At 39.3% G+C, this 21,724-nt stretch overlaps 1 pseudogene; it reads left to right on the top strand.

Annotated features, from left to right (window-relative positions):
- Positions 1 to 21,724, top strand: part of LOC108717464 — a 330,982-nt pseudogene that overhangs the window by 181,343 nt on the left and 127,915 nt on the right.

Genomic DNA, 21,724 nt, shown 5'->3' with positions numbered 1-21,724 from the left:
ATTTCACAATTGAATATAAAAAAATGTTTGCTCTTTTGAGAAATGGATTTCAGTGCAGGATTCTGCTGGAGTAGCACTATTAACTGATGCGTTTTGAAAAAAACAAGTTTTCCGATGACAGGATCCCTTTAAATATCTGACCAATTTCCAGCAGCAACAAATTAAATGAAGCATTTTCCTGGGCATTATTTTTTGTGCTTCCAATATAACCAAGCAAATGCATAGGGGATGGACCATGGGAGATTGTGTGAAAAGGATACATGACTTTAGGATTAGGGATTCAAACACAGATAAACAGGGATTTGGGCTAACAGTCTAGCAGGGTTGACAGAAAATGTTTGGTTAGACTTAGAAGAGAAGGCTGTGTTGCTTGCAATAATCTATCAGGAGGAATTGGCTTTGTTCCTCTTTCGAAGTATCTCAAATTTTAAAAGAAACATTAAAAAGCTTAGGTTTGTCACATGAGGGCTACAGTAGCCACTTCTTCAAGTTCTCCTGTGTAATGGTATTTTTTGCAGTTGTTTAAACCTTAACCCACATGAGTGGATTATTATTAAAAATTGATTAAATGTAGAGGGATGGGGTCCTTAAAAAATGGTTACTCAACGGTAGAGGTTTCATGAGGTTCTAGTTTGGGCCTGTCCTCTGAGCTTGATTGACAGGGGCTCTGAGTGGTCATATATATTCTTGTTTTTGTTTGTTAGGGTTTGTTAATTTATTTCTTAAATGTGCTGAAAAAAATTCTACTGTTGATTTTTTTTGCTTTGCTTTATGATATTTTACAGTTCCATGCCCAGTATCATTTAAAATTCCACTGTCACACATTCTATTTGTTGGTTTAGAGAGTGAATGTTTGATTAGACCTGCTCCATGAATTTGTCATTTGTTTTATTTCATTTTGTTATTTACAAATGTTCCTAGTGACAAAATTGTGTTTGCTGTTTATTTTCTACAACTCATCAAAAAAAAACAATCCTGTATTCCCTGTAATACATATACAAACAAAGCAATACCTAATGATTGTCAGCTGCTAGGACAAACAGTAAATGACTTTGCACATTGTTTTTCAGCATCATTTTTTTTTTCTTTTACAGATATTTTAACCAAGTAAATACAGTGTGTTTGTGTTTGTGAGAGTTCAATGTCCAACAAAGAATAAGTCCACTATTCTGTGGACTATAATTAAACAGCAAATGCATTGTATTACCTACTGAATATGCAAGCTCTACTTAAGATTGTTTAGCCTGTCAGATGAAACATTATACTGTATTAAACTGTGCGTAATCTGAGGTTGGGAATACATTATTCTTCATTAGCGTATAAACATACATTTATGCATTTGTTTGTGTAATCAGAAAACTGCTAATGCAGGTACACTTGTATATACTGTAGATGTTTACACCAATTATAGATATACAGTATTAATTATAGATATGGTATTGATTTCATCTTTCGTGTCAGGATAACGGTTGGAGTTTGATATTTTGAGATATAATATTATATGAGATTTACATTTACTGTTGAATGTCTGTACACGTGACCTCTATTAAAGAGAGACTGACACCAGAAATTTAACCTTTCTTTACATATTTCATTAAATTGTCTTGTTTAGAATTTTACTATAAAAGTATTTGCCTAATACTTACATTACCTATCTGATCCCCCCTGTTTCTGTATTAGGGGGCTTTCATATTTGGGCAGCAGTAGTTGAAAAACAGTTAGGCAAAACAGTCAGATTAGGCACTTCGAGTAACAATTACTTACAATAGCAGCCCTTACAACATGACAGATAGGTAATTTTTAGGGGGTTATTTATCAAAATCCAAATTTTTCTCATGTTTTAGATAAAAAAAAAGCTAGACCAAACAAGAATCCATGATTTACCCTTGATTATAATTTAAAAACCACATAAAAAAAAAGGATCGGGAAAAACTGCAACTTTTTCAGATTGTTGCACGAAAACTGCGACTTTTTCAGATTGTTGCCCGAAAAAATCCAGTTTTTCGGATTTGACTTCTAAAAAGTCCAATTTTTTTGTGAAAGCAGAGGATTAATTTTGGATTATTGTACGAAACCTAGCGCAGACCATAATATTTTCAAATTGCAAGTAGAACCTCTGCCATTGACTTCTGCAGGACCTCAAAAGGCTGAAGATGGAGTATTTTCGGATTCTGACTTTTTCCATCCTCAGGGTATAAAAAATCTTAAAAAATTCTGTTTTTTCCCATTTAAAATTTGGATTTTATAGTAACAAAACTAATATTTTTTGAGTTTTTAGCATTTGGACTTTAATAAATAACCCCCTTAATGTACGTTTGCAATAAATAATCTAATTATTAACACTTTCCACATACAAACATACATTGGAAGCAGTCAGGATTTGCATGTCAGGATTTCATCTCCCTGTTCTCAAAAAGTACAGGTATAGGACCTGTTATCCAGATTTGGGGATTTCCATATAAGGGACCTTTCTGTAATTTGGATCTCCATATCTACAAAATAATGTAATCATTAATCAAACCCAATAGGACTGTCTTGCTTCCAGTACAGATTAATAATATCTCAGTTGGGATCAAACGCAAGGTACTGTGTTGTTATTACAAAGGAAAAGGTAATCATTTAAAAAAAAATTTAATTATTGATTAAAATTGAGTCTATGGGACAGCCTTCCTGCAATTCAGAGCTTTATAGAATGAATCCCATAACTGTGCAAAACAAAGGGCACTGTGCCAGTGTGTCGAAATGTTGTATTGCTTTTAACTGGTTAAATGTTCTGATAATATGCCTTTTTTTGCTATGAAATACATTTAGGGGCAGATTTACCAAGCTCGAGTGAACGGTTCGTATTTCAAAAAGTTTGGATTTCAAAGTAAATTTTTGGGTTCTTCGGCCATCGAATCGGCTATATTTGACCATTTGACTTTGATTCGAACGATTCAAAGTAAAAATCGTTCGACTATTCAACCATTCGACCATTTGATAATCGAAGTACTGTCCAGGGCCGGAACTAGGGGTAGGCAGAGTAGGCACGTGCCTAGGGCGCAAAGATGGGGGGGCACCAGGCACGTACCTCCTCTGTCATCTACCCCAAGTCCGGTTCCCAACTGTCTGGTTGTTAACCCGTCTTTTTACATGCATTTTTATAACAAGAAATTGTCAGTTTAGCATCTTTGTGTCTTCATGATGCCTGAAAGCACCTGGATGTTTCCAAAGCTGTCTAGGCTCTGAGTGTCAGATCTACAGTAGGTGTTACAGTTAGCTGACAAATTGCCTTAAAGGGGTTGTTCACCTTTCAAGCACTTTTTTTCAGTTCAGATTGTTCCCTAGATATAAAGACTTTTTTCAATTAGTTTCCTTATTAATTTTTTACTGTTTTTCCAAAATATAAGTTTAAAGGGATACTGTCATTTGAAATTTTTTTTTCCAAAATGAATCAGTTAATAGTGCTGCTCCAGCAGAATTCTGCACTGAAATCCATTTCTCAAAAGAGCAAACAGATTTTTTTATATTCAATTTTGAAATCTGACATGGGGCTAGACATATTGTTAATTTCCCAACTGCCCCAAGTCATGTGACTTGTGCTCTGATAAACTTCAATCACTCTTTACTGCTGTACTGCAAGTTAAGGTGGCCATAGATGCAAAGATCCGCTCGTTTGGAAACATTGCCAAACGAACGGATCTTTCCCCAATATGCCATTAACAAACATGGCTATATCGGGTGTAATCTGTTTGTTCGGCCATATGGCCGAACGATCCGATTACGATGTACCGTGGGCTCCGGCGGGATCGGTCGAGTCAAAATCAAACCTGACCGATCGACCAAACGACTGATCTCCGCCGGACGAAAGATGTCGGCACATGCCACACACGATCCAAAAATCGTACGAATCCTCGATTCGTACGATAGGATCTGTGTGTCTATGGCCACCTTTAGTGATATCACCCCCTCCCTTTTCCCCCCTCAGCAGCCAAACAAAAGAACAATGGGAAGGTAACCAGATAGCAGCTCCCTAACACAAGATAACAGCTGCCTGGTAGATCTAAGAACAACACTCAATAGTAAAAACCCATGTCCCACTGAGACACATTCAGTTACATTGAGAAGGAAAAACAGCAGCCTGCCAGAAAGCAATTCTCTCCTAAAGTGCAGGCACAAGTCACATAACTGGGGGCAGCTGGGAAATTGACAAAATGTCTAGCCCCCTGTCAGATTTCAAAATTGAATATAAAAAAATCTGTTTGCTCTTTTGAGAAATGGGTTTCAGTGCAGAATTCTGCTGGAGCAGCACTATTAATTGATTCATTTTGAATTTTTTTTCCCACGACAGTATCCGTTTAAAGTCGAATGTCCCTGTCTCTGGTGTTTGGCAGCTCAGTAATTCAGTTGCAGACTCTGAACTGTTACAATTTTCTTTTGAGTATTAGCAACTATTGTGTCAATTCTAACAGCTGCCTGTAATGAAACCCAGGGATTCTGCTCAACAGGAACAAAGATAAGAAATGTATCAACTAAATGTATTAATTTAGAACAGTTTACAGGGTCGGTGACCCCCCCCCAGATCTTTTAGAAGGTGAAGAATGACACTTTGCACTTCAATATTAGAAAAACAGTGACACATAGAAAATAGTAAAGTAGGGAAAGTAACTGGAAAAAGTCATTTTTTCTGGTGATCTGAAAACAACTAAAAAAAAGCAAATAAACAGAGCACCGAGGAAGCCAGTATAAATATTGAAAAAAGTAGAAATGTATTTGATAGCCATTAAAAACTCCAATTACAGCAGCATAGCATCGGTATTGACTGCCCGCTTGATGCATTTTGTGGCACCCCGCCACTTGTGAAAACAACTAGTTGTTTGATGATGAACAACCCCTTTAAAGTATAAATAAATGGTTTGTTTTCTTTAAAAAGCATAGGGCCCCTGCAGTTGACCTCCCCTTCACAACAACCACCCACATTACTAAAATTACTTCCCTGTGACTTACCTAAAAAGGCAGAGTATCCAGTCAGGTTGGAGACTACATCCCTTCTACTCCCTGGATTTGATTGCTGACCAAGAGCATGTACACTGGAAGACACAACCAGATAAGCTTCTCGTGAGCTCCTGTTTGCTGACTTGAATAAGGGACCCATCCTCAAACCCCATGAAACTCTGTCTTTTCTGATCGGTTACAGGAGAGTAGATCCATCTTTATGCATGGTCAATGCAATTCCATGAAAATGGATATTTTTGTAAATGTTGGGTAGTAATAAAAATAAAAGCATTTTATCTTTTAAAGGGTTTTCTTCTTTAGTTTAATCAAGGCAAGGGAGAAAATGTTAGGGTTGATTTAGACATGGTTCAATTTATGCTACATAAGTCTATACAGACTAGTGAGCAAGAGAAACTGTTGCACTGTTTTTTGCCAGAAGCAAAGAAAAGGCAGCACTCCAGGGCAAAAACCTGTTGAAGCCATGTAAAAGTCAATGCTAGATGTCCCCTTTTACAATTGGAAGATGCCTTTTGATTTCATGATGTCTGAGGGGTTTCAGGCTGTTTTCAAAAATTCTCGTTTTTTAGCAAGACTTTTCCCTGCAGTTTTTGTTTGGAATTTTTCAATAAATTAAGAGGATTTGTGGATAGGAGTTTGGTAAAATGTAAAATAAAAATGAGAAAAAAACAAGTTGTATTGAATACCCCCATATTCTGTTTATTTTGTTAATGAAATAACATCCACATCCATCTAAATTACATACTTCATAGGATAGGACCTCACTTTGTTAGTAGAGGAAAATGTTGCCTTCTCATGCCTAAAAACAACCATGAATTGAGTTGTTTTTATTTATATTTTATACTAATCCAAAAAAGTTTTCTTTTTAAGAAAATTCAGGCAGCAAGGTTCTTAGTCAATATAACAGGCCGAAGTCAATCACAGGAAACAGTCAATAAACAGGAAATGACACCCAGGAACACAAGAAGTAGAACCTATTATTGGGCAAGGTCTGCAATGTTCTGGCGTCATATAGGCACATTTGTACGCCAAAGGAGCGTGATGATGTCATGCGCCATGTGCTGACGTTGGGCGGTGATGCTACGAGTTTTGACGCTCTGGCGTCATGAAGTTGCACACATTTTAACGCGCAGCATCCAATCTTGACGCGCTTCATTCGTTTTGTCGCATTGGCGTCAGAATTAGTCGTGTGGAAGACCATGGCGTCGTTATTTTTCATGCATTTTCATGCATTTGCAATACAAATTCATCTATTTTCCCAATGGATGGTTGGCACAGTCATGTCACTGGAAATTCAGTTCTGTAAAGTGTTAAGTTTTTTAATTGGTCTGGCATTATAAAAAATATTAATCTGACAACAATATTTTCTGCTTATCCTCATTGCAGCTATTTGAATTAATCAATTTTTTGGCAGAAAATGTCATCTTCAGTTATATAGGACTAGCACTATTTACATTCCAGAATCATATGTTTAAAGCACTGTGGCGCATTTGTATCCTTTTGCCAAAACTGCAAAGCAAGGAAAGTACTTGCTCGTTATTGTATCGCTCTCACTGGCTTACAGGCCTATAACAGGTAAAAGATCAATACTTATATTGTAACATGACTGTATTTTTAATTGTTTATATATTAATCAGGTCTTTCATCTATGCAGCATTATGTTATCAAGGTTAGAGGTTTTAGAGTTATTCATATTTTTTAGAAAATCGTTAATTTATTTATTTTTTTGTACTTTTTAGATTTGGATCTTTGTATAAATTCTATGCATTTGTGGTTTTGAATACTGATAAATAGGCCTCCACATGTTGGGAATCTGCAGCTAAACTCTCTGATAGAATCACATTACATTAGAATTACATTAGCGCTTTAAACGTGCATGCTCTGAGAAAACAACTTTTTTGTTGGAAAGATAATCACAAGAGGCATCTGACTTTGAACTTGGTGGCTCACTGTATTAAAGGAATATTAACAGCAAAAAATGAAGGTGTTTTGAGAAATTAAATATAATGTACTGGTGCCCTGCACTGGCAAAACCAGTGTGTTTCCTTCAGAAACACAACTATAGTTTGTATAAAGAAGCTGCTGTGTAGCCATGGGGCACCCATTTAATTAGGAACAAACGTAATACATGATTGATAGTCTTACATACCTATTGGGTATTTTGTATCTTATACAAGCCCTTGCTTATGAAGGCAAACAAACAGGTCAGTAAAAATATGAATCTAAGGGGCCAATCCACTAAAATTCAAATTTCTCTATGTCTAGAACTCTAAAACAAAACACTAAAATAGCCACCTTTCTCTTGTACAAGTATTCCTCACGTAGAACCTGCAAAATGACTGTTAAGCTAGAAGCTGCTTCTCCTTTGCGATGTGATTCAAAAATATGTTGAGTTGTGCCGCATTTATTAGCAATATGCATAATACAGCAGTTAGCTGAGAGACACTAATGACTTCCAGGTAACTAACTGAAGTCTATGAGGAAATTTGGAATTTATTTAGGAGTTAAGCGTTGTCATTCCACTGATTTAGGCCAAATAATTAAATATAACAAGTAAGAAGGCTAGGAGAATTTTACCTTGGGTAATGATAACAATATTTTATCTTATTTATCCCACATGTAGCTTTCAGCTTGAATTCACACATGTAATTTGCAAAGTATAATTATCTTCATTATCGTCGTCCGCTTTATAGCACACAATTGTTACTTATGCAATTAACTAAATAAAAGTATGCTCAGTGCAAGGTGTTCAGATATCTTTTTTTGTGGTGCATCTAATATATATCCTAGGGGACAAGAAAAAAAATTCAAAGGAATTTCAGCACATTATGTTGTATAAACGTATCTGGCACCACTTACTCTTATATTGTAATACACAAGAGCCATGAACATCCTGTAAATGATATAATTATAAACGTCTCTTAGTGATGTCATCAGGTATAAACGGAGCTTAGTGATGGCATTTTTGTCACATGACTCACTAAAATTGTGTATTATAATAAAGTGTTGGAAAATATCAGGATACTGTATTAGAAGTAAATTCAGAGATCCATGACCTGTGTTAAAATAGAGTTTGGCCTCGTGCTTTTATATGGTCATGGAACGCCTCTGTGACTTAAATATCCTTATGTTTTACAATGATGCCATGATTATCCTGTAAATTATATCTGTATTAATGGTGCTTAGTGATGTCATCATCAATTAAAGTCAGTGCTTAGTGAAGAAATATGTGTGTTATAATAAATAATGTACCCTCTTTCGAAAAAATATGAGGATATCAAAACTCACCTTAGTCCCATGACCTGTATAAGGCCTTTGGCCTTGTGCTTTTACCTTGTCATGGAACTCATTGTTGACTAAAATATCCTTATATTTTAAAGTGGGGGTACATTATTCACTATATAATTTATTGCTCATTTGTTCCAGATACCAATCATTTGTTGATAAGTGATTTTGTGGATGAGACTTTTAACAGGATACAGGTATACTGTCCTACAACATGACATTCATTATGGACAGAAAAGATCTAGTGGAAATACTAAAATATATTTGCAATTGTTTTTAATTCTTTGTGTTTATTTAGCTTTTCAGCAGCTCCCAGTTTGCAGTTTCGGCAATCATGTTCCTAAATGACCTTAGCAACCTTGCATTGATTTGAATACAAGACTGTAATAAGAATAGGAGAGGCCTGAATAGAAAGATGAGTAATAAAAGTAGCAATAACAATACATCAGTAGCTTTAGAGAGCATTTTTTTTTTTTAAAAGGGGTCAGTAGCCCCCATTTGAAAGCTGTAAAGTGTCAGATGAGGAAGGCAAATAAATAAAAAAACTATAGAAAATAAATAATGAAGACCAACTGAAAAGTTGCTTAGAATTGGACATTCTATAACATACTAAAGTTAAGGATCTGAATATGTTCTGAAAGGCCATGTATTTAATAGCTAGTGGCAGTAGTAAAAAAAAAATGCATATGTAGGGATGTGTAGAATATCCATCCCCAGTATTATTAGCAAGCAGTTTCCCTAGTGTTATAGACACCTAACTGGATCCTAAAATGCAGTTGGGAGGGGCAACTGTTTCCTATTCCTGCTTTAAGATATGCCCCTTGTTGTTTCTCACAGTGACCAGTAGAAGGTATTGTGCTAGAGCAGGGATCCCCAACCTTTTGAACCCGTGAGCAACATTCAGAAGTAAAAGGAGTTGGGGAGCAACACTACCATGAAAAATGTTCCCAGGGTGCCAAATAAGGGCTGTGATTGGCCATTTAGTAGCCCCATGTGGATTGTCAACCTACATTGAGGCTCTGTATGGCAGTGCAACTGGTTTTTATACAACCAAAACTTGCCTCCAAGCCTGGAATTCAAAAATAAGCACCTGCTTTGAGGCCACTGGGAGCAACATCCAAGGGGTTGGAGAGCAACATGTTGCTCACGAGCTACTGGTTGGGGATCACTGTGCTAGAGTATAAAAGCCTCTGAAGCCAGGCTTTCAGGGTCCATCTTGTGCTGGCTGTAGCCTGAGAAGGCAGGCAGAGCTCGAGTGGAACCTAGACAGGTCAGGTGTAGTAAGGATAGGATACTCACATTTTTAGGTCACTCTAGGAATGACAGACAGTAAGATTATTTAGCTGAGCAGCTTGAGGCTCCTCCAAGGATTGTGAGTGGGATTAAGATCCCGGGTACTAATTGCCCAGAAGTAGGGACTAAGTGTACAGACCTAGGGTTCCACTTAGGGAAAAAGCTGAAAGCTGGGTGTACCTCCTCAAAGCTGAATGCATTGTTCTTGTTCACGAGGAGAATCATATTGACCAAAAGGTGCTGTGAGTAATGCCTATCCAATGTTGATACTGGATGTGCTGATTGTACAATCCACTGAGGATTGTATATTGTGTCTAATAAATATGTTCTATGGTTAAGTTATAAGAACCACTGGCACCCAATTATTTGCACCCTGAATACAGTTACAGTTGCACTACACCCTGCCTCCACACTTCTGCAAGGGCTCACTCCCTAAGATTTGAAGGTCTCATCCGGAGCACATTTATTGGAAGTGGAGCTTATAGTAGAGTAAGGTGCACTCAAATTATTATAGCGCATTCGGGGTATGCCTACCTGATTTCTTTCTCTGGGATCACTTGACGCTATTCTAGCCTATCTTTGTCAACCCTGCTTTATTATATTTGAATCTGTACTTGACATTGTTTGTTTACCTTATCTTCATTTCCTTTTTCTTTCTCTTTTGTTTACTGTAAAATTTCTTCGTGCATATTGAAAACTAATAAAAACATTTGTGAAAAAAAAATAAGTTATTATAGCGCTACACATGTTATGGGATGATAATGTGATAAATGATGGTCAAATCTGTGATCTATGGACTTGGGGCAGATTTATCATGGGTCAAAATAAAAATTAGAAGTAATCTAATTCCAAGCTATTTTTGTGTACTTCAACTATCAAATAGGCCAAAATTTTATTCAAATTTGAAAAAAATTAGACTATTCGAATATCGACATTTATCATTTACTGTCTCTTTAAAACTTTGACTTTGACCATTCGCCATCTAAAACCTGACGAATTGCTGTTTTAGCCTATGGGGGACCTCATAGAACATATTTGGGTCATTTGGTGGACTTTGAAAAATGATCGAATACGATCTTACTTCGATTCGAACGATTCGAATACAGCCTATTCAGAAAAAAAACGTACATTTTTTTAAAATAAATTTCAGTCAGTTCAAAAAAACTCCCATTACTTTGAAATTCGACCCTTGATTAATATGCCCCTAGGTCTACGAATGTGTGATGGCACATAAAAGCATTTGTGACATGGCAATCATTTGTGTGGTGAGTACAATAGCATTAGCATAAATAGCCATTTTCCATAGATGATTGTACCCATATAGTAGATAGAATCTGTTGTGTGATCTGTAATAAAATGCCTAGCCTGTTTTCTGCTATTGCAGCCATTATTCTTGTTCATATTTAATGTCACACAGGCATCTATTTGAATACCTTTTCTGAACCTTGCACAAACTGAGCTGATATATGTCTTTTAAAAGCCAGGCTTCATTTGTCTGCATTGCTTTCTGGCAGCTATTTTCAAGACTTCTAAAAGGTTGAAATTTGTCTTTATCAATGACCTGCAGTCATGTGCTATTTTCCTAGCATTTTTTGTCATTGTTTACAGTCTGGCCTTGCTCTTGTCCTCCTTTTTGCATTTTGTATGTCAAATTGACAAAGACGCTACTGGAGACCTCTCCCCCCCCCCACATAAAGTAAGTAATGGTATGTGCTACAGAATGCTCCATTAGAGATGCACTTTAAACATGACTTTATCATTTCTGAATCAATTCTGCAAGAGTTCGGTCTTCTATTTTTTTCTCTTTGGCTTTTATAAGACATACAGGTTTATCTCAGAAGCTTTCATATTTTCTCATTTACTGACAAACCAATATCCTGATTACACGGGTACCTTATACATATATTATATCCAACTGGAAAAAGCATTTGCAAAATTGCAAAAAGCATTGCAAAAGACCATTTTTGCCTGTATTGAATAGTTTACTGAACTGTAAGGTTTGCAGAATTAGGTTTAAACCCAAGCTGATGGCTGTAATATGCAATAAAACTTTTCAGCATCCTTGTTTGTTGCATTGTCGGTGCACATGGTTTCAGATAAATAAAATAAGCAATTTGATACATTCTGTAGATGTTTTGGTTAACTGTGTGCATTTTAAAGGGATGGTTGACCTATAACTTTTAGTAGGTTATAGAATGGCGAATTCTTAGAACATTTGGTCTTCATTTTTTTTTATAATTTTTGAATTCATTTCTTTCTTCTTCTGATTCTTCCCTGCTTTCAGAAAGGGGTCACTGACCCTGGCAGTCAAAATAACTATTAATCTACAAGACTAAGGCCCTCCTTCTCTCATTCTAGTCTCTCTTTCAAACCACTGCCTGGTTGCTAGGACAAATTGTACCCAAGCAACGAGATAGTAGCTGAAATCCCCAAAAGGCGGTCTGTTGTACAAAAAGCTAAATTGTCTCGCAATATCACTCTCTATACCATACTATCACTCTCTATACAAGTTAATCTAAGGTGAACAACCCCTTACAGGAAAACTATACCCCTCAAACAATGTAGGTTTCTATATAAAATATATTGCATAAAACAGCTCACATGTAAAACCCTGCTTCATATAAAAAAACATTTTCATAATATACTTTTTTAGCAGTATGTGCCATTGGGTAATCCTAAATAGAAAAAAAAACAAGGGACGCTCCCTAGGATCGTCGGATTCACGGTGCACACAAACAAACCATACATGTTCCTGGTCACATGAGCCAATTAACAGACAGAGTTATGTCTTTTGCTTCCACACTTCTTCATGTTACAGTTAGAATTGTAGTATTTCTGGTCAGGTGATCTCTGAGGCAGCACACAGACAATCACAAAATGGTGGTTCAAGGCAAGAGATTTAAAATACTTAAGTATATATTCCAGTTTGGTAAGATTCTTTAATATGCCACTTAATTTGATATAAACTATATGTTGCTTAAATATTAATTTTCGGGGTAAAGTTTTCCTTTAAAGTATATCTCTGAGGATTGAAACTAGGCAAAGGCAGAAGCAGTGGTTGCATTTGGAAGACTATTATAGGGTTGCATGAAAATGCCTGTACTTCTTATTAGTTCTTATAATTAGAAGTGCCCAATCCTCCGTTAAACCTAAGAACAAATCATCTGCTTTACAATAATCCCCAGCATTATTTATACTAACCTGCTTGTGAATTCAGACAGCATTAGTTGCTTCCCTTTCTGAATGCATGGATTCTGCTGGTTTCAGCCAAACGTGCAATGGGAAAAAGATGCCCATTTTGATGGAAGCAATGAATGCCAAGTGCCTAATAAGTGGGCAAAAGACTACAAAAGAGAACTGGGAACAAGAAGAGAGAAGGGAAGTACATAGGGATTGGCAAATGTAGAGATGGGGATTAGGTGAGATTAGCATATAAATAAAGAGAGGTTAAAAGGAGAAGTTGGCACATGGAGAGACAAAGAACAAGGATATATTTGAGTCTGTATATTGTGGAAAGGAGAGGAGACTGGCATATGTGGATAGAGAAGGGGGGGTCAATGAGCTGCACAGGTGATGGTCAGCAGTTCTAGGCCAGAGGGACCCATCGTCTTTTTTACTGGTGGCCTGCCCAGTCCAGATACAGAATGTGATGTGGACAAAGAGAAAGGGACAGGGAGGGGATGAGAATGGTACATGGGAGAATTGGGGTGAAGATGAAAAAAACATATAGGTGGATAGAGGAGAAAAGGACGTATGAGCAGAGAGATATGGAGTGGAGGTTGGCACAAAAGTAAAGGGTTTAAGAGAGACTGGTACATAAGTATGCAGCAGAAAGGAAGGAAAATGGTTGATTAAAAAGGACAAGAAAACATGGATAAAATCCAATCTTTCCTTATAAATGTGACCTTCCACACTCTTTCCATCTTAGTTGCCCTTCTCTATTCAATTAATATCCCATTTAAGCACTAGAGACCAAAATTGCACGGCATATTCACATTAAGTGCTTAACAGGGCAATAATTACCCTATCCTCCCATTAATCTGTACCCCTTTTAATACCCCACAATAGGGACAGATGTGCAAAAGCACTAAGGGTCACTAGACCGCTTCTGTATGTGGTCTGAAATATTGACGTTGAAATAACATTTATCCACACGGCATCTGTGTAATGGAAAATGTAGAACTTACCCCACGGGACATCCAAGATGGCGACCTCCTGCCCCACCATGCGGCTCTTCCTGGTCGTAATATGACTGCGTCAGAAACGTGTCGCCTCAGGATTGGTCGCCGGCGACGGAATGGATGCCGGCGTCAGAATGTGCGTCGGCGTCAGGACGCCAACGTGAGGACGCCGGCGTCGGCGTCATGACGTCACCGCATCAAGTTTTGGCGCCAACCTTGGACTCTTTATTCCCAATTGCCCTTTCTGTCTTTGCCCAATTATAGGTCTATCTTGTATAGTTCCTGGGTGTGATTTCTTGCTATTCTGATTATCCGTGTACCGACTTCTTGCCTGTTTAACGATTCTGATCCTTGCTGCCTGTATTGACCATTTGCCTGCTTACGACTATTCTCCTGATAAATCCTTTTGTACCGCGAACTTGGTGTTGTTGTCTCCTCCTTGGCCCACACTACAACAGAGCCTTCGGGCCCTGACAGTATAATTGGGCCATGGACCCCTCTGAGGAGCCTCAAGTTCCTACTGATGTCGGCAGAGCCGTTCGTGGATTGGCTTCCCGCATGCACACCTATGAAGCCCAGCAAACCCACTTCGGCCAGGCACTTGAAGCAATCCTGGAGAAATTATCTGCTTTATCTCCTGTGGCTCCAGTCTCTATGCCGGTTCCTGCAACTCCGCTCCAGGTTTCCGAGCCTCGCATCCCTGCACCTCCTCTGTATAGCGGTGATCCGGAATCATGCCGTGGTTTCATCAACCAGTGTGAGATCCAATTCACCCTGCTTCCAGGTCAGTTTGTCTCGGAGCGAGCAAAAGTGGGCTATATTATCACCCGCCTGCAAGGGAAAGCTCTGGAGTGGGCTTCTCCTCTTTGGGAGAAGGAGGATCCGGTAATCGACGATGCCAAAGCCTTCATCCGGGACCTTCGCACAGTGTTCGATGCTCCAGGTCGGGCTACTTCTGCCTCGGCTCGTTTATTCCAGCTGCAGCAAGGGACTCGTTCTGTTCCTGAATATACCATCGAATTCCGAACTCTCGTGGCAGAAACTTCGTGGAATAATGATGGATACCATGCTGCCTTCTACAACGGTCTGGCGATGCGCATCAAGAATGATCTTGTATCTCGTGAGATTCCTTCTCGATGGGAGGACCTTGTTGCGTTGGCTGTGAAGGTTGACACCCGACAGAGGGAGTTCCAAGTCGAACTTGACAGGGAACGTGCTAGGAAGTTTTCCAGGTTCCAACCCACCCTGGCTCCACGCTTCCAAAGACCCTTACTCCCCAGTCCGGCTTCCAACCTTTTTCCTCCTCCTCCTGCGGCACCTGCTACTTCTTCTTTACCACCTGAAGAACCAATGCAGATCGGTCGGGCACGCCTTTCCGAACAGGAGAAGCTCCGGAGAAGGTCTGCTGGGTTATGCCTCTACTGTGGGGGAAAAGCCCACTTCACCCAGGAATGCCCAGTGAAGCCGGGAAACTCCAAAACCTAGGTAAGCTTGGGGAGACTTACCTGGGTGGAATTTGTTCTCCTCCCCATTCCTCTGCTCAACGTTTTCTTCTTCCTGTTCAAATCCAGTTCGGCTCCAAGAAGATCTCTTCTCAGGCCTTCCTCGATTCTGGTGCTGCAGGCAACTTCATGGATCGTGCCTTTGCTGATAACCATGCCATTCCGCTCCAACCCTTGGCAACCCCTCTTCGAGTCCTGGCGATTGATGATCATCCTCTTTCTTCTGCCATCATCTCGCAGTCTACTCAGGAACTTTCCTTCAAGGTGGGCACTATGCATTTGGAAAGACTGTCTTTTCTTCTTATCGATTGCCCTTCAACTCCCGTTGTCCTGGGATTGCCTTGGCTGTGTGTTCATAATCCGGTCATTGACTGGTCCTTCTCACAAATTTCCCGTTGGAGTCCATTTTGTGTACACAACTGTTTACCTGCTGTTCCTGTTGTCAAAGTTTCTTCAGTGTCTTCAAGTTCTTCTCTCCCTCCTGTGTACCAAGCCTTTTCCGATGTCTTTGATAAGAAGTCCGCTGAGACTCTCCCACCTCATCGTCCCTATGATCGTCCTATCGAACTTTTACCCGGCTCTATGCCTCCCCGAGGCCGCACTTATCCGCTTTCTCCCTCCGAAACTTCTGCTATGAAGTCTTATATCCAGGAGAATCTTCAAAGAGGTTTTATTCGTCCTTCTACCTCCCCTGCTGGAGCAGGGTTCTTCTTTGTTGAAAAGAAAGACGGTAGTTTGCGGCCCTGCATTGACTACAGGGGGTTAAATAAAATCACCGTAAAGAACAGATATCCTCTTCCTCTCATCTCTGAACTTTTTGATCAGCTCAAGGGGGCTAGTTTCTTTACTAAGCTGGATCTACGTGGGGCCTACAATCTTATTCGGATTCGTGAGGGAGACGAATGGAAGACCGCTTTCAATACTCGTGATGGCCATTACGAGTATCTCGTCATGCCATTCGGTCTTTGCAATGCTCCTGCGGTCTTCCAAGAACTAGTCAATGACATTTTTCGTGATCTTTTGGGACAGTGTGTGGTCGTGTACTTAGACGACATTCTTATTTTTTCCAAAAACCTTTTTGAAAATCGTTGCCAAGTGCGTGAAGTTCTTTCCAGGTTGAGGAAAAACAATCTCTTTGCCAAATTGGAAAAATGCACCTTCGAAGTTTCTTCCATTCCTTTTCTTGGCTACATCATTTCTCCACAAGGTTTTAAGATGGATCCCGCCAAAGTTTCTGCAATTTTGGATTGGCCCCTTCCTACCAACGTCAAGGCAGTTCAGAGATTTATTGGCTTCGCCAACTATTATAGACAATTTATCAAAAACTTTTCTTCCAAGATCCATCCAATTCTTGCCCTGATCCGTAAAGGGAGTAAACCTCAACTCTGGCCTCCTCAAGCTCTCGAAGCCTTCAAGACCCTCAAGGAAGCCTTTTCTTCTGCTCCAATTCTTAGACACCCTGAACCCCTTCAACCCTTCTTCATTGAAGTCGATGCCTCTGATGTAGGAGCTGGAGCAGTTCTGTCTCAAAGATCTTCTTCTGACGGTAAACTCCACCCTTGTGCTTTTTTTTCCAAAAAATTTTCTTCCCCTGAGCAGAACTACGATGTGGGCAATCGGGAGCTACTTGCCGTTAAGTTGGCCTTGGAAGAATGGAGACATTTGCTTGAAGGTTCATCTATTCCGGTGACAATCTTTACCGACCACAAGAACCTTGAATTTATTCAATCCCTCAAGCGCCTCAATCCCCGGCAAGCCAGGTGGGCACTTTTCTTTTCTCGTTTTAATTTTATTATCACCTTTCGTCCTGGCTCCAGAAACAGGAAGGCTGACGCTTTGTCCAGAAGCTTTGCTCCTGAAGATTCCTGCCCCGAAGATCCTGTACCCATTGTGCCCTCTACCAAGATTATTGCTGCCTTGTTTCCCTCATGTGCCTCTCAGTTACTTTCTGCTCAGTCTTCGGCTTCTGTAGAGACTCCTCTTGGTGTTGCCTTTGTCCCTCCGGAATTTCGTCATGCCATTTTATCCCAATCTCACAGTTCCAAACAGGCCGGTCATCCAGGGATTAAGAAGACAACCGAGCTCCTGTCTCGTTTGGTCTGGTGGCCGACCCTAAGGAAAGATGTCAAAGACTTTGTTTTGTCCTGTTCCACTTGTGCTGTTTCTAAGTCCGGACATTCCCCCCCCAAGGGTTTACTCTTGCCACTTCCCATTCCATCTCGACCTTGGACTCACTTGGCGATGGATTTCATTGTCGATCTCCCTGTTTCGTCTGGTCACACTGTCATCTGGGTGGTGATCGACAGATTCAGCAAAATGGCTCACTTCACGCCTCTTCGGAAACTGCCTTCTGCTCCCGAACTCTCTGAACTTTTCATCAAACATATATTTCGTCTCCATGGTTTTCCTGCCGAGATTGTGTCTGATCGGGGTTCCCAGTTTATTTCCAAGTTCTGGAGATCTCTTTGCAAAGCTCTTAACATTTCTCTTCAATTTTCTTCTGCCTACAACCCACAGTCTAATGGAGCCGCAGAACGGGTCAATCAGGCCTTGGAACAGTTTCTTCGTTGTCATGTGTCCTTGTGCCAGGATGATTGGTCGGATCTTCTTCCCTGGGCTGAATTTGCCCACAACAACGCTCTGCACTCTTCTTCCCAGAAGTCTCCTTTCTTCTGTGTTTATGGTCTCAATCCTTTGGCTTTTTCCCAGGATTTTCTTCTTACCAATGTGCCTGCGGCCAATGACCAAGCTGCTCACATGTTGGCTATTTGGCATGCTACTGCGGCAAACTTAGAGAAGAGTTCCCTGGTGCAGAAAAAGTTTGCTGATAAAAGAAGGATTTCTTCCCCTCCATATATTCCTGGTGATAAAGTTTTTCTTTCCACACGCAACATTCGTCTCAAGATTCCTACACCCAAGCTTGGTCCTAAATTCATCGGCCCCTTCCCTATCATCGAAATCATCAACCCTGTGGCTGTTCGTCTTCAACTTCCTCCTGAGCTGCGGATACCCAATGTTTTTCATGTTTCCCTGCTTAAACCTGCTATGTCTTGCCCCTCTTCTTCCTCTCCAGCTCCTGTTTTGGTTGACTTTCATAAGGAATTTGAAGTCAAAAGAATCTTGGACTCTCGTATTTCCAGGGGCTTTCTTCAATATCTTATCGAGTGGAAGGGGTTCGGTCCAGAGGAGTGTTCTTGGGTGAGAAGCTCTGACGTACATGCACCTGTCCTGGTTCGTAAGTTCCACAGACTTTTTCCTTCTTCCCCTAGCCTCGGTGGTCCTGAGGCCCCCCCTAAGGAGGGGGGTACTGTAATGGAAAATGTAGAACTTACCCCACGGGACATCCAAGATGGCGACCTCCTGCCCCACCATGCGGCTCTTCCTGGTCGTAATATGACTGCGTCAGAAAGTGTGTCGCCTCAGGATTGGTCGCCGGCGACGGAATGGACGCCGGCGTCAGAATGTGCATCGGCGTCAGGATGCCAACGTGAGGACGCCGGCGTCGGCGTCATGACGTCACCGCGTCAAGTTTTGGCGCCAACCTTGGACTATTTATTCCCAATTGCCCTTTCTGTCTTTGCCCAATTATAGGTCTATCTTGTATAGTTCCTGGGTGTGATTTCTTGCTATTCTGATTATCCGTGTACCGACTTCTTGCCTGTTTAACGATTCTGATCCTTGCTGCCTGTATTGACCATTTGCCTGCTTACGACTATTCTGTTGATAAATCCTTTTGTACCGCAAACTTGGTGTTGTTGTCTCCTCCTTGGTCCACACTACAACAGAGCCTTCGGGCCCTGACAATCTGTCACTGTTCATATTCTCCTGCAAATTCTCCTAAATTAACTGAGTTGGCCTGCAAAGTTTTGTGTCATCACCCCATACGAAGTTCTTAATGAACACTTGATTGAAAATAGAACCATGCGGCACCCCACTGAGAACCCTACTCCAAGCAGAGAATGTACCACAGAGAACAACCCCTGTACATGATCCCTTAGCCAGTATTCTGTCCATGTACAAACAGCAATACCAAAACCCACAGGCCTTAGTTTAAAAAGCAAATTCATGTATGTCTTACTATTTGTTAATACATGCATATTTTTAAACATGAGAATACAGAAATTAGATGGTGAAATAATGGGTCACTGTATAAAATATGTTTTAGCTGAATTTTGATTGTGTGTAAAATACATTGCATTGTAATCTCTCATTGCTGTTGGTAAAGATTTTCAACTCTTATCTCTTATACCAATGAGATTAATGATATGACCCTTGTTTTGTTTGTAGCATCTTAAAGCTTCTGGTCAGGGTTTATTAAATAAGAGGAGGGCTATGGGAAGTGATAAGGAAAGTTGCATTATCTAGAGAAAACTGCTTATTCAGTAATAGCTTTTTAGAAAAATAAAACAGAGGGGAATGAAAGAAAAGTAACTATATATTCATCTTTTAATATTTAATTAGTAAACATAAAAGCAAAATAAATGACGGCAGAGGGACCTTTTAATGATCTGTAAGTAACATCTGGGAATAAATCATTTTAGATTGAAGATTATCTTATCCCAAAGTAACCATCGTGTTTCTGCTCTGTTCTGTTAATTGTGTATGTAAGAAAATCATTTTTTTTTTAAATCCCAGGTAAATATTATAAAAATGAAATGAGCATAGAATAATGAGGTGCAGCAATAAGGCAGTAGCATTGGGGCACAGCAAAGAGAAGAGACAGTGCCAGGTCTGACATGAACAGATGCTACAAGTAATGCAACTTATATTCAAGTATAAGGACATTCTATGAATGCAGCTATACAGAATATACAATAAACAGTAATATGCAAGTACTATTGAGAGGAGTCACCTGACAACAAAAATTATTGCACCTTGTATCATTGTTTTATTTTGTCAGTTTTCCCCCTAATAGGTTTCATAAAGTATTTTGTTAAAATATAAAATTATAAAATAATAAATAATAATAAAATAAGTGCTTATTATTGCTGGTAAAGATTTAAATACGGTGCATGGAAGTCCGTTCATTGGTGACTCTAATGTCCATGTACTTTTCTTCCCCAAGGTTAACATGTTGCGGTAACCTTTGCTCTGGCTATAAGGGACACAGAATCACAACCAAAACAAATGATGTTTACTAATACTATAACACTACTAGTTGTGTTTTTCACTCTGTAGATCTTTGGAGGGGGCACAATCCCAATGCTGACATGGCTTCAAATCAGGTTAATATCATTTTAGATGTATTATTATAGCTTTACTTCCTTTTTTCATTTGTTACTGCTGTCCAGTCTTAATAACAAGTTTAAAATACCTCTGTCTTTATTGCTTGTAAAAACATTAGTGTAGTTAATTATGACCTCGACCTCCTTGGTAGCCCTGTTGTTTATTATTTCAATCATTTTGAAATATTGTATATTATTTCAAATCATTTTGAAATATTTGGACTATGGGCGATAGCCTTTCCGTAACTCAGAGCTTTTTGGATAATGGGTTTATGGAAAATGGATCCTACACCTGTAGGTCAAATACATCTTACTGAAAAGATCTTCCTTACATGAAATGAGAGGCAGCAAACTGTACATTCTGAGCACATTCTTTGGGTTAGGTTATCCCTTCTCTTCCTTCCTCCCTAACTCTGAAAGGGTTTATCTGTAAACTAAGAATGTTAAATAATCAGTTGACCTGTGATGTTCATTTTGTTAGTTCAGAACCTACAATGATCTGTAATCCCTGCTTGCTGTAAACTAAAAACGGATTGCTGACATCCACTTACGTCTGTGACCTTATTAGACCATGACCAGTCTAGAGGCATTCGCATAGAAAACAAAATTCCAGCTAAACAATATCTCCTGCAGGGTAGCCAACCGGGCAAGAAATTAATTAAAAGACAGCCAATCTGCACTGAAAGTCATAGTGCATTCAATCTTCGTAACAACATTCTGTAACTGCGCTTAGAGGGAATTGATAAAAAAAAATGACATCAGTTTTGTAATTCCAATGGGAGATATATTGGATAATAGCTTACGGTACATCAGTAGATTTACCAGCAGTTTACAAAATCAGAATTTTAATACAATGCTGGCACAATCTACTGCCTACTGAAATCTATACTGTACAATAGAGGATGATCCTCTTCAGCAGAAAACATACAAGATGACTCTTGATCCAATTGTGATGCTTCATAGCAATTAACGTATGAAAGCAGGATTTTGCAATCACATATTAAAAATTTACAGCATTACGAAATCAACCAAAAATAAATTGAAAAAAAAAAAACATATTTAAAGACATCTTATTGTGTTTCTTTTGTAAAGCACATGAAACTGAGTTTTCAAAAGCTTTTTATTACTACTTCGGCGAGTCTCCATCTTCCTATGATCATAACAACATAAAGGACCCTCATTTCTGATATTTTCTTCTCTTTACAATTAAAGCAGCATTCCTTTATTTTGTTTCTTTACCCGAGTA

Source organism: Xenopus laevis, chromosome 5S (genome assembly GCF_017654675.1).
Source record: "Xenopus laevis strain J_2021 chromosome 5S, Xenopus_laevis_v10.1, whole genome shotgun sequence".
In the NCBI taxonomy this organism is placed as follows: Eukaryota; Metazoa; Chordata; class Amphibia; order Anura; family Pipidae; genus Xenopus; species Xenopus laevis.
This window is presented reverse-complemented; position numbering and strand designations above follow the sequence as displayed.